At 47.0% G+C, this 13,529-nt stretch overlaps 1 long non-coding RNA gene across 1 annotated transcript in view; it reads right to left on the reverse strand.

Moving 5' to 3' along the window:
• Positions 1-13,168, reverse strand: part of LOC308579448 — a 38,647-nt gene extending 25,479 nt beyond the window's left edge. Inside the window, exons 1-2 of the long non-coding RNA XR_014004486.1 lie at positions 13,098-13,168; positions 5,172-5,295 (exon numbers count right to left, since the gene is read on the reverse strand). This is a non-coding gene — a long non-coding RNA (uncharacterized lncRNA). The remainder of the gene's footprint in view (positions 1-5,171; positions 5,296-13,097) is intronic.
• Positions 13,169-13,529: the final 361 nt, after the last annotated feature.

Here is a 13,529-nt window from a genome sequence, read left to right on the forward strand (position 1 = left end):
AAAAGGGGAAAAAAACAAATCCCAAATTACATATCTTTAACTTCCATTTGCTTGTTTCATTGACCTCCTCACACCTCCCTTTTTGTATTCTAGTTTAATTAGTTATTTCAGCAAATTCTTTCCATCTTTCTCAATTTTTGTTAAATAATTTATCTTAACATTTTAACCTAATAGTTTACTCAACAAATCCTTCCCATCTTTCCCCATATTCTGTTATTTAAATTACCTTAATTTATTTAACCTTATCTTACCCTAAAATACCTTAAAGCTTGAATCTTAATGCTCAAATATGCATAGCTCCTGATATCATTTCTGTTAGAGTCATATAGTTTCATTCCAACATTTTCCTTAATATTCATTGATTTTAGGCTAATTCCCCAAATAAAAAAAATTCTTTATAAATTTTCTTCCAATCTTCATCCACCGTCTCTTGTTCCTGGTCTCGGGTCGTGTCAGTCCTTACTGTCCATTCCATCTAGTCCATCAACCTGGAAGTCTTATGTCCGAGGCCCTTAAGTCTCTTCCATGTCCCTTCTGCAGATCTTCTTGTTGTTGTTTATACGTGCCCTTTTCCTTGTCATTTGTTGGTCTCTTTCTTAATTTCTTTCCTTTCTCATTGAGGTCTCTGGGGGGTTCCAACCCAAAATTATCTCCATCTCCCTTCATCAAACCCACCCATTCCCCACAGTCCCACTCCCCACAGTCATCAGTATAATCCAAAAAGTAGTTAAAAACATATTTCAAGGTCTCTCCAAAATTAGGAACCTCCTCAGCTCCAGACTCCCCCTGGCCCAATCCAACTTCCATCTTCAATGGCAGCAGCTTATGCTCCTGTAGGGTCTCGGGTTTCTCCATTTGTATTATTTGAGGTGCAACCACATCCTCCTCCATTATTTTCTGCACTTGCCCAATCAGTACAGGTTCATGAGTTGGTCCCTGAATGGTTTCTGTATCAATGTTCCCTGTTTGTCCAGAGTTGTTAACCACAACAGTCATCAAGTCCATTTTCTCATTCATCAAATCCATCTTCTCGTGCATCTGTTCCAGCAAGGCACTTGTCTTGCATAAAGCAAGCACCCAGTCTTCCTCCCAGCTCATCTTTAGTCAAGGTCAGAAAAGACTGGTCCCACGATCTTAGAATCATAGAATCATAGAATCATAGAATAGAATCATAGAATCATAGAGTTGGAAGAGACCACAAGGGCCATCGAGTCCAACCCCCTGCCAAGCAGGAAACACCATCAGAGCACTCCTGACATATGGTTGTCAAGCCTCTGCTTAAAGACCTCCAAAGTAGGAGACTCCACCACACTCCTTGGCAGCAAATTCCACTGTCAAACAGCTCTTACTGTCAGGAAGTTCTTCCTAATGTTTAGGTGGAATCTTCTTTCTTGTAGTTTGGATCCATTGCTCCGTGTCCGCTTCTCTGGAGCAGCAGAAAACAACCTTTCTCCCTCCGCTATGTGACATCCTTTTATATATTTGAACATGGCTATCATATCACCCCTTAACCTCCTCTTCTCCAGGCTAAACATGCCCAGCTCCCTTAGCCGTTCCTCATAAGGCATCGTTTCCAGGCCTTTGACCATTTTGGTTGCCCTCCTCTGGACACGTTCCAGTTTGTCTGTGTCCTTCTTGAATTGTGGTGCCCAGAACTGGACACAGTACTCTAGGTGAGGTCTGACCAGAGCAGAATACAGTGGCACTATTACTTCCCTTGATCTAGATGCTATACTCCTATTGATGCAGCCCAGAATTGCATTGGCTTTTTTAGCTGCCGCGTCACACTGTTGGCTCATTCATGTCAAGTCTGTGGTCAATCTTAATCTCACAGCTGTTGATTCCTCACGTAGACTGCAGGAACAATTTAACATGCTCCCTCTAGCGGAGACAATTTCTATTTGTATCCATTTTTTTAAAGGCAAGTCCAACAAAGGAAAATTACTTTCATTTTTCAGATATTTTTCAGATATTTTGTTTCTTTAGAATGCAAAAGGCAACATTGGAATCAGTTTATTTCTCTTCTTTAGCTATCTGTCAAAGTATTCCATTCACAGTCAATGAACCTCTCCAACTATTTCTGTCTCTGACACCCTGTTTCCAGGTTAGAGATGGTGGAAACTTATCCTTCTTCACTCCCTCTCCTGCAGGGGTTAAACAAAGTTCTCCCCCCTTTTCTCCTACTTCCAAGGGGGTTTCAGTAATTATAGATGAAGGAAATTTAGACTTTTTTAACGGCTTTCCAGGCTTTAGCTTACAAAGTTTTTGCTTTAGTCTATATACAGAAAGCGGAAGGCGGACCTCCTGTTTTGAACCTTCCCGCTTCGGTGCCAAATTAAGATATTTCTTGATCCAATTTTCCGTTTCTACTCACGGGTACTTGTTTTAAATCCAATTGTCCACAGGAAAAAGTCAGCGCTCTCCGGCAATGGCTGTGCAGCTTCACTCCGTAAAAATAGCAATCAGTTCGCAGCACCGCGCTGCTCACCCCACTTCACTCCGGAGCCCCAAAATGGGGTTCCCAGTGCGTAGGGGGGCGCTCCTGGTGCCCTGCCGAACCCCACATTCCCAGGCTTCCTCCGCCTGGGATTTCTAGCGGGTCCCCGCATTCGCCGCGGCGGGAAGACCCAATTTCCACGGAGCTCGTTCCTGCAATCAGAGGAACTCCGCCATTCGCCGATGGCGCTGACCCGGAAGTCTTGCCGAGCGGCACTCTCAAAGAACAACCAGGAACACAGTTTGAGCTTCTGGCTGGTTCTTTTCTGGCTGCGTCTGTCTGCCCCCCCCCCCCATCCAGTATCACATATGACATTGGGTGTGGGACAGGTGGCATGGCTTGGGGAAAGACAGCCTTTAGGGCCAACCTGGGAGCCCTGCTGGGTCTGATCTGCCCTGCGGGGCAGAGGTTCCCAATGCCTGGGTTTGAGTGCTGGCTTTGGACCAGGGAGATCAAGGTTCAAACCCCCACTTAGCCATGAAGCTCACAGGGTCACCTTGGGCCACTTACTATCTGTGAGGATAAAACGGAGGTGGAGGAAGACATGCATGTTGCCTGGAGCAGATTGGGGAAAAGGTGAGTAGAGGGAACATAAAATGTTGTAACCCAATATTAGGTCCTTTGGAGAAGCTTCACTTCCACCTGCAATAGAAAGCAGGAAAACATGAAACGGCTCTCTTAGGAAGTCAGTGCATACCTTGAGAGTTTGTTGATCTGAGAGTAGAGTTTTTAAGGAGTTCTCCATCTCCATTAACACAGCCCCAAAATTCATTCATGCACGCTTGCACTTTAAGCTCTACAGTGGTACCTTGGGTTACATACGCTTCAGGTTACAGACTCCACTGACCCAGAAATATTACCTCGGGTTAAGAACTTTGCTTCAGGATGAGAACAGAAATCGCGCAGCAGCAGCAGGAGGTGCCATTAGCTAAAGTGGTACTTCAGGTTAAGAACAGTTTCAGGTTAAGTACGGACCTCTGGAATGAATTAAGTTCTCAACCCGAGGTACCACTGTATTGCCAAAAGGGCTAGCCTTATTTTCTCCTGGAAATTTCTTAATTCACTCATGGCATTTTCCTGCTCTTGGATTTTCAGCTTCAGACTCTAGTTTGAGAAATGAACAGAAGTTGGAGGCATCACTGATGACAATTGGAATTGTCATTGAACAGGTGTGTGACCATGCTGTGGACAACCACTTCCCTCAAGTTACTAAACCAGAGTCCAGAACAGAGTTGGGGAAGACCTGACGTAATGCCACCATGATGTTTTCAAGTCCTGATCTTTGGGACTTCGAAGCACAGCAAAGAACTTTCAGGCGGCCCTTTGAATGCATCCTGCACTGCTTCCTAGGTGTAGTTTCTTCAGTATTGCGTTAAGCACTCCAACTTGCAATGAAGCAGCAGCAGCATGAGGCTGTTTGAAAGCCCTTTCCCTCAAACACCTCCCTGCTGCTCCTGAAACCTCTTTCAAGCAGAGACTTCGTGAGGGGCTTTGTTTGGGAAAAGACTTTATAACAGCCCCACATTGTTCTTTAAACCTCCAGTTTTCAGAGAACAGCATCAGGAGCAAAAAGTGGTATCCCCTGAATGTATGATGCAAGACAGGTGGGTCTTCACCACATGTGAAGTCCTGGTTGGCCACATTGGGCCCACAGCCCAGAGGCTCCCAACCCCTGATCTGAAAGGTGCTTCATAGATCTCATAGAATCATAGGGTTGGAAGGGAGTGGGACCCCAAGAATCATCTAGTCCAACCCCCTACAATGTAGGAATATGCCGCTGTCCCTTACTGGGATCAAACCTGAAACCGTAGCACTGCCAGCACCACGTTCTAACCAACTGAGCTACCTAGCCTTGTTCATGGCAACTCAAAATATTTCTCAGAAAGCTCAGCTTTTAAAAAGAGAGGATGACCTAACAACAATACAGGTGATCAGGGGGAGACACAATGACCCACTATTTGTACTCCCAGCCTCTAATGACATTGCAAAGAGTTCCAATTTCAAGCCAAAGAATGGATTTAACAGCAATCCATTTACATCTGTACACTTCTTAATTAGAAAGCAACTCAATGCCATTTCGCACATTGTTATAAAATCACATTTTCTATGTGTACATGTGGCACCGAGCTGCCATCAGTTAAGAGTTTCCTGCAACATGAAGCCATTATTTCACATGGGAGCATAGGAACCTGCTTTAAACCAAGTCAGGTCACTGATCCTTCTAGCTCAGAATTGCAGACAGTGACTCACAGCAGCTCTCCAGGATTTCATAGGGAGGGCATGTGTCTCTGCTCGCCCGCCCTGAAAATGAACACGGGAATCACATATTTCCTCTTTTTCCCCCACCAGCATCCAGTTTGCCCACTTTCTCAATCGCCAGCAAACAAAAATGGAGTGGGGCAAAGAAACAACATGAGGTAGTTTTTGCATTTGGTAGACTTCAAAGGAGGGGGAGCTGGGCCGCTCTTTTGAGCATCAGTCACACACACCCTACAACATCTGGGCCTGGCACCCATCACTATGTTTAACGGGACTAGCTTCTTTCACACAAGAGCCAACCCCAGTGAAAGTCACATTAAGCAAATCCTCAAAAGATATGCATCAACGGACTGTCTGTTTTGTGTCCTCTCGCAGTCCTGAGAAAAATCAGAGTATAAGGTAAATAAAAGCACACCTTGCGTTCTTCTTCCATTGCTTTTATCCTCCAGTTCCAAGATTTCTTCTTTCAATTCTAGGAGCAGTTCTTCAGTTTCCTCAGATATATTCAGCTCATCTTCATCTTCTGGCCAGTACTCAGTCTGTTTAGTATAGAGAGATTGAGATTCAAGCACGGTGTGCAATGCAACATCATCCATATGGATCATTCTTCTTTTTTAATATTATTTTTTAATTATTATTTATTTATTATTAATGTTGAAATACATAGTGATACACATACATTAAATTTGTAAATTCGCATTTTCACATTTTATTATGTACCAACATTCTTCCATTTCTTTTGCTTTATTTCTTGCCCTGTCTCTTCCCTCCATCCGTGCGTGACTTCCTCACTATTATTTTGTAACTTTATTATTGAGATTGTATTTTTGTATCTTAATAATTAAACATTCATTCTTATATATCTGCTTGACTTAACCTAACTTAACTTTGTGAAATCAGTTTATACATATCAATAAATTCTTGTTGGTGCATCTTTTGGTCATATATTCTTCTACACATTTCCATTCCTGTTTGTGATTTTGATTAGATTGCATTCTAATTGTTGCCGTCATTTTTGCTAATTCAATCATTTAAAAAAAAAATGTTGCCATTCCTTCAATGTTGGTACTTCTTCTGATTTCCAATTTTTTGCAATCAGTAACCTTGCGGTGGCTGTTGCATATAAAAAAATTATCTTCGTGTCTTTAGGGATGTCATTTGTTATAATTCCTAAAAGACCAACTAAGTTTGTGATTGGTATGAGCTTTCGTGTGCATGCACACTTCTTCAGATACACTGAAACATAAGTCACCAGACCCTTATATATAGTGAGAGGGTGGGGAGGGGTATTGCTCAGAAGGGTGGTGGGAATGGGTGATTGGCTGATAGGTGTGGTAAACCTGTTGATGACTGTTAATGACAATTGGTCTTACAGGAAAAAGCAAGGGGTGAGATGGCTAAAAATAGCTTTATCATGTATAATGAGATAAGAATCCAATGTCTCTATTCAGACCAGGTCTCTCCATGGTTTTAAGTTTGGTAATAAGTTGCAATTCAGCAACTTCTCTTTCCAGTCTATTTCTGAAATTCTTTTGTAACATTACAGCTACTTTGAGATCTTGTATAGAATGACCTGGGAGACTGAAGTCTTCTCCTACTGGTTTCTCTGTCTTGTGATTCCTGATGTCAGATTTATGTCCATTTATCCCTTGGTGCAGGGTTTGGCCTGTTTGTCCAATATAGAGAGCTGAAGGGCACTGCTGGCATTTGATGGCATACACAGTGTTAGAAGATGAGCCATTCAATAGGCCTGAGATGGTATGTTTGATGTTGTTGGGTCCAGTGATGGTGTTGTCTGGGTGTATGTGGCAGCAAAGTTGGCATCTGGGTTTATTGCAGGCTCTGGTACCAGTGTCCATGTTAAGTCTGGTTGTTGTATTATTGTGGGTGAGGAGTTGTTTAAGATTGGGTAGCTGTCTGCAGGCAATGAAAGGTCTTCCTCCCAGAGCTTGGGAAAGAGAACGGTCGTTGTCTAGGAAAGGTTGTAAATCTCTGATGATGCATTGAACTGTTTTAACTTAGGAGCTGTATGTGATTACCAGTGATGTTATGTTATTTTCTCTTTGGGATCTGTCTTGCAAGTTCTCTCTGGGTATCAGTCTGTTTGTTGATCTGTTGTTTAACTTCATTGGGCGGATATTTTAGTTCCAAGAAGGTTTGCTATAGATCTCTTAGGTGAGAATCCCTGTCTGTAGAGTTGGAACAGATGCTGCTGTAACATAAGAGTCTGGCTATATACAACTGATTGTTTGGTATGTTTGGGATGGTAGCTGGAAGCATGTAGATATGTTTGTCAGTCAGTTGGTTTTTGGTATAAGGTGGTGTCTATGCACCCACCCTGTATTTTTATAGTAGCATCCAGAAAATGTATTTCTTGCATAGATTGGAATTGCAATGAATTGTTAGGTTGGTGGTGGGGTGAAGGTCATTGAATGTCTGGTGGAAGGTGTCCAGGGTCTGCTGACCATGTGTCCAGATAATAAAAATATCATCAATGTATCGCAGGTACAAGAGAGGTTTGAGTGGGTAGGAGTTTAGGAAGTGTTGTTCCAAATCTGCCATGAAGATGTTGGCATACGGTGGGGCCCCTCCCCACCCTCTCACTGTATATAAATGTCTGGTGAGTTCTGTTTCAGTGTATCTGAAGAAGTGTGTATGCACACAAAAGCTCATACCAAGAACAAACTTAGTTGGTCTCTAAGGTGCTACTGGAGAAATACACACACACACACACACACACACACACACACGTATATTGTCAGGGAACTGACATCGGAGCTAGAGGCGGAGGGAAGGCTGTCAAATGATGCTGGAGAAGGGCCCAGCAGGGAGAGAGGCAGCTCAGCAGATGGGGAAGCAAATCAGCGCAACACCAGGGATAAAGGGGGGCAGATGGGGGAATCGGATAGAGGGCTCCAGGACTCTTCACCGGACACCAGCGGGGAGAGCACGGGTCCTCCACTACCCACGCCCTCCCTGCGCAGAAGACTTCCGCGCAGGGAGAGTAGGAGGAGACTTGGCGTCAAACAACTTTTATGTTGGAAAAGGTTTAAGAAATGCCCACTGACGGATTCTGCTAGCGACTGAGGCAGCCACAAAGTGAAGGGCTGTCCAGACAGAAAGATTTAACAAGGCAACACAGCCAGGAGTGACAGTAACTTACGCACGAGCAACCCCACACTCATTACAGCAATCCGTCAGTCCTTGACGTTGCTTGTGTGCAGCGGCAGGCAGGCAGCATCATGAGCCAAACCGTAGAAACCGGCGCCATGGAGGGAGCAGCTGGAGTGCAAAATCTGGTGGAGAGGAACCGAGATTTGGAACAGCATGTGGCTCTTCTGACGGCGCAGCTGGAAGAAAGGCGGACTCACGATGCACAGGTCAGACCCACCCCCACAGCAAGGAAGGTACCAGGACTGGTGCACAACTTTGGGGGGAAGCCCCAGGACTACAGCGCGTTCCGGACGGAAATAGAGTACGCTTTGGAACTGCAGCATAATGATTTTGCAGACGATGGGGAACGGGTGGCCTATATTGCAGGACATCTGCAGGACGGGGCCAGGAAATGGATCAGGCCCCTAATGGCAACGCAGAATGCCGCCTTGAAAGACCTGAGGAAATTCTTCCAGGCGATGGATGCAATGTATTCCAGTGATGTACAGCAAAGTGTGACTCGGCAGGAACTGATGGGCTGCAAACAGGGGAACCAGTCAGTTAGAGACTACTGGTCACGCTTGGCCATGTTAGTCCACTGGCTAGGGTGGTAATTGGACTCTGAACCCATTCAAATGTTGTTCGAGGAGGGGTTGTCCCCAACGGTGAAGGACGAGCTTTCCCGCGCACCCCACCCGCAGTCGATGGATCAGCTGACCAAGGCTGTGCTTGCAATTGGTGTAAGACAGGAAGCGCCTGCCCAGGAGAAGCGGGAAGGGAGAGGGGAACATTACCATGACTACCGCATGCCTGAAATAACAAGGCAGCCTTCCCCACCGGCGGAGCCCATGGAAATAGATGGGGCGTGCGCACGGGAGATTTCAAACTCCAGTGAAGGTCGCAAGAGAGAGGGAAACGATGGGAAAACCACCAAGAAGTGTTTTCTCTGCCAGCGGCCAGGACATTTTGCCAGGGTCTGCCCGCAAAGAAAGGCCTGGCAAGGGATGGTGGGAGCTGCAGGGGGTGAGGAGGAGATGGTAAAGAAGCAGGGAAACACCAAAGCTTGGCTGCCACTCAGCGGGCACAGCAGCCAGGCCAGCAACCAATAGAAGTGCCCAAACCAGACCCCCCCAGGGCGGCTATAGCCATAGAGGTGGTGCTAGAACTCCCGAATGGGCACCCAGTCAAGGTGAAAGGGCTGTTGGATTCAGGCAGTTCCTGCAATTTCTTCAGCAAGGACTTTGCACTAGAGCTCCAGCTCCACCTGCTGCCCCTGGATTTTCCCTTGCAAGTGACCACCATTGATGGCAGGGAGCTTCTGGGAGGGGAAGTGACGCACCAGACCCCACCAATGAGAATGAGGGTTTCCAGGCACACAGAGACCATCGCCTTTCACGTAGCCTCACTGGCAGGGCCCCCAATAATATTAGGGATGAGCTGGCTAGCACAACATGATCCAGTGGTGGCATGGCATCAGAGAACGGTCACCTTTGGGTCCGCTTACTGCTTGGAACACTGTCTAGGGGGAGAAACCCCAAGGATGACCGTGGCCAGGGTGGCTGGGATAGCTGTGGAGCCGAAAGGGGAGGTGCCACCACAATATGCTGACCTGCAGGAGGTCTTCAGCGAGAAGGAGGCAGATAGACTACCCCCACATAGGCCCTTTGACTGCCAAATCAACTTGCTCCCTGGGGCGCAGCTACCGGTGGGTAAACTGTATGCCATGTCGGACAGGGAGATGAAGGAGTTGCGGGAGTTTATTGACAAGAACCTGAAGAGGGGGTTCATAAGGGAATCAAAGGCGGTGGGGGGCAGTCCGGTGTTCTTTGTGGACAAAAAAGGGACCAACCAGCCCAGATTGATCGTAGATTTTAGGGCGTTAAATTTGGTAACAGAACCCGTGACCTTCCCAATGCCCAGGATTGACGACATTTTAACACGGGTGAGGCAGGGAAAGATTTTTACCAAGCTGGACCTCAGGGGAGCCTACAATTTGATTAGGATGAGGGAGGGGGATGAATGAAAGACCACAATGTTCACACCCCTGGGGGCCTTTGAGTACCTAGTTATGCCTTTTGGATCACGGTCGGGCTCCGCCTGTTTTCAAGCTTTCATGCACCATGTGTTGGGGTCCCTGCTGTACAAGAACTGCGTAGCCGTCTTTTGTTGAAGAGTGGCAGACGCAACTGATGGATTATATGGAACTGATGGATTATATGGAACTGGCCGAAATGACTGGCAGAATCCGAGATTTGGGAGAAGAAACAGTGGAAGAGGATTGGAAAAAGTTTAAGGACTATCTACAAAAACAGTACAAACTGTATGAATGTTAAGAAATTGCACGATTCAGAAAAATATGGTTCCAGTAACTTGATTGTAAGATATAGAAAATTAAGTGATATGTAAGAAAAGGTCGAAGCTTAAAGCAATATTATGTTTAATCTAAGTTACAACTAATTGACAAAAAATACTTTAAGTCTAGAAATATAACATTTGAGAAGTACAAAACAAGAAAAGAAACAAGGTAATAATTTGCTGGCACTTTTATTACAGAGAATGCAGGGTAGGGAGATGTGAGGAAGTCCAGTTAGTTACATTAAAAACGTTATGAACAGTTGTGCTTTTTTTCTTTTTTCTTTTTTTACATTGTTCGTTGGTGTAATTGTATGTTTTTTCGTTTGTTATTTCTTTGGTGAAGGGATTTTGTGTGTTTGTTATGTGATTTTCTATTCTATGTTTGAAAATTGAATAAAATATTTTTTTTTAAAAAAAGGAATACTGGAGGACCGCACGAGTGCTCAACCAGAGACAGATTCGATGGGCACAAGAGTTCTCCAAGTTTTCCTTTGAAATCCGATACGTGCCAGGAGAGGAAAACGTGAGAGCAGATGCTCTCTCCCGGAAGCCGGAGTATATGGAAGGAGAGGGGCCGCCGGAGATACGACACATGATCCCCAAGGACCGATGGGGGTGTGGGGGAACCTTGGTGGGGAAACGAGAACTGGCCGGACTTACTAGAAACGACGTGTTCGCACAAACTAAAATCCGGGAACTCCGAGACGGAAGAGAAACCCAAGGAGGGTTTGAGGAGAAGGAAGGGGTGCTGTACTATAAAGGGGAAGCTGTATGTACCGGGGGAGACCCTACGGGGGAAGGTACTCAAACAACTCCACGACAACCCCACAGCGGGGCACTTTGGACAGCACAAAACCATGATGCTCGTCACCAGGCAGTTCTGGTGGCCCAGGGTGAGGGAGGATGTACAGGAATATGTACGGGGTTGCGACTGCTGCCAAAGGGCAAAGGGGGAGCGGACCGCCCCAGCAGGATTACTGGAACCCTTACCCACGCCGGGGAAACCTTGGGAGGTGGTATCCATTGATTTTATGACCGATTTGCCCAAGTCCCGGGGGAAGACAGCGGTCATGGTAGTGGTCAATCTACCAACAAAAATGTGCCATTTTATAGCTTGCTCACATGCGGTCACGGCAGAGGAAACAGCCAGGTTGTTTGTAGATCACGTTTTCAGGTTGCATGGGGCTCCTTCGAGGGTTATCTCCGACCGCGGGAAACGATTTACTTCCCGTTTCTGGAGGAAGCTCATGAGCTTGCTGCAGGTCGAAGTGGGCTTCTCAACGGCGAGACACCCGGAAACCAACGGGCAAGCAGAAAGAGCGAACAGTATACTCCACAATACCTACGCTGCTACGTCAGCGAGAGGCAGAACGATTGGGTAGAGAAACTAGCGCTGGCTGAATTTGCGTACAATAACGCTGAACATGTGTCCACAGGAATGAGCCCGTTCATGGCCAATTATGGGTGTCACCCCAGGGCCTTCCCGGGGAGTGGGGAGGAAGGTTGGAGCGTACCGGCGGCAGAGCAGTTTGCGGAAGAAATGGAAGCCCTGCACCAGCAACTTAAGATGAACTTGGAGCGGGCCAAGGAAATTTACAAAAGGCAGGCAGACAAGCGCCGTAGGGAAGGGGAGACCATACGGGTGGGAGATCGAGTGTGGTTGTCAACCCAAGGGTTACCTTTTAAGGGGGGGTGCAAGAAGTTGCAGCCCAGGCGGCTGGGACCGTTTGAGGTAACACAGCCGGTGAACCCCGTGGCATTCAAGCTCATATTGCCTAACAGCATGAAGATACACCCGGTGTTCCATAGGTCCCTACTCTCACCGTACAGGGAAGGACGGGGATTCCCGGGGCGAGAGGGAGAAGTGACCACACACCCGCAGGAAGAAGAGAGGGAGCACCACAACTTGGCCACGGAAATACTTGATTCAAGGTGGCGAGGACGCCAGGTGGAGTACTTGGTGGCTTGGGAGGGAGAACCCGGGTCGGAAAACACGTGGGTTCCCGCGGAGGCAATCACTGACGGGTATCTGGTGGAGGAATTCCACTGCTTGTTCCCGGACAAACCCAAACCACTAGCGAGATTCTGGAAGGAGCAATTTGGAACCACAGACGATGAAGAGGATTTTGTGGGGTTTTCTGTCTCTGAAGGGGAGGGAGAAGAGGCTTCGGGGGAAGAAGAATCAGACTGGGAGGCCCACCCCACGGGAAGGGATCAGAGCAGGTGAGAAGCGGGTTTTGAATCCTCAGAGGATGGTGACAGCTCCTTCCGTGGGTTCCCCGCATCGTCAGCCGAAGAAAGGGACGAAGTTGGGTCAACAGGTTGGGCCGGGGGTGGAGGGGGTCCTGGGGGGGAGGTGGATGTCAGGGAACTGACATCGGAGCTAGAGGCGGAGGGAAGGCTCTCAAATGATGCTGGAGAAGGGCCCAGCAGGGAGAGAGGCAGCTCCGCAGATGGGGAAGCAAATCAGCACAACACCAGGGATATAGAGGGGCTGATGGGGGAATCGGCGAGAGGGCTTCAGGACTCTTCACCGGACACCAGCGGGGAGAGCACGGGTCCTCCGCTACCCACGCCCCCCCTGCGCAGAAGACTTCCACGCAGAGAGAGTAGGAGGAGACTGGGTGTCAAACAACTTTTATGTTGGAAAAGGTTTAAGAAATGCCCACTGACGGATTCTGCTAGCGACTGAGGCAGCCACAAAGTGAAAGGCTGTCCAGACAGAAAGGTTTAACAAGGCAACACAGCCAGGAGTGGCGGTAACTTATGCACGAGCAACCCCACACTCATTACATATATATACACACTGCCTCAGACCAACACGGCTACCTACCTGAATCTAGAACCTTCTGCCTCTGCTTCTCTCACAGAGAAGCTTCTAGTAGCTTCTAGAATTAAACAGAATAAGAATAGGAAAGATATTTACACATGAGATCAGTACTTTCTGCACTAAGAAATGCTGTGGGAGGAGCTTATCAGAGCTTGCAGGGCAGCAGCTGAAGGAGGAGCAAAAGGGTTTTCTTGTGTGTGTGTGTGTTTGTGGATGATTAGCTGCTCTCCCTGCAGTTTGATCCATCTTTTAGATTTAGGGGAGCTAGTCTCAATTGTTCGTTGGGGGAGACCTAGGTGTTTTTGGGGGGGTTATTTGTCCTGTCCTGTTATTTGTAGCCACCCCCAACGACACATTTCCAAGATGGAGGGTGAGGGAACAGCTGCAGTCGCCTGCGGTTCCTGCGCAATGTTTGCCATCTTGCCAAAGGTTGCA

This window comes from Podarcis bocagei, assembly GCF_964188305.1.
Source record: "Podarcis bocagei genome assembly, chromosome: Z".
NCBI classification, from domain to species: domain Eukaryota; kingdom Metazoa; phylum Chordata; class Lepidosauria; order Squamata; family Lacertidae; genus Podarcis; species Podarcis bocagei.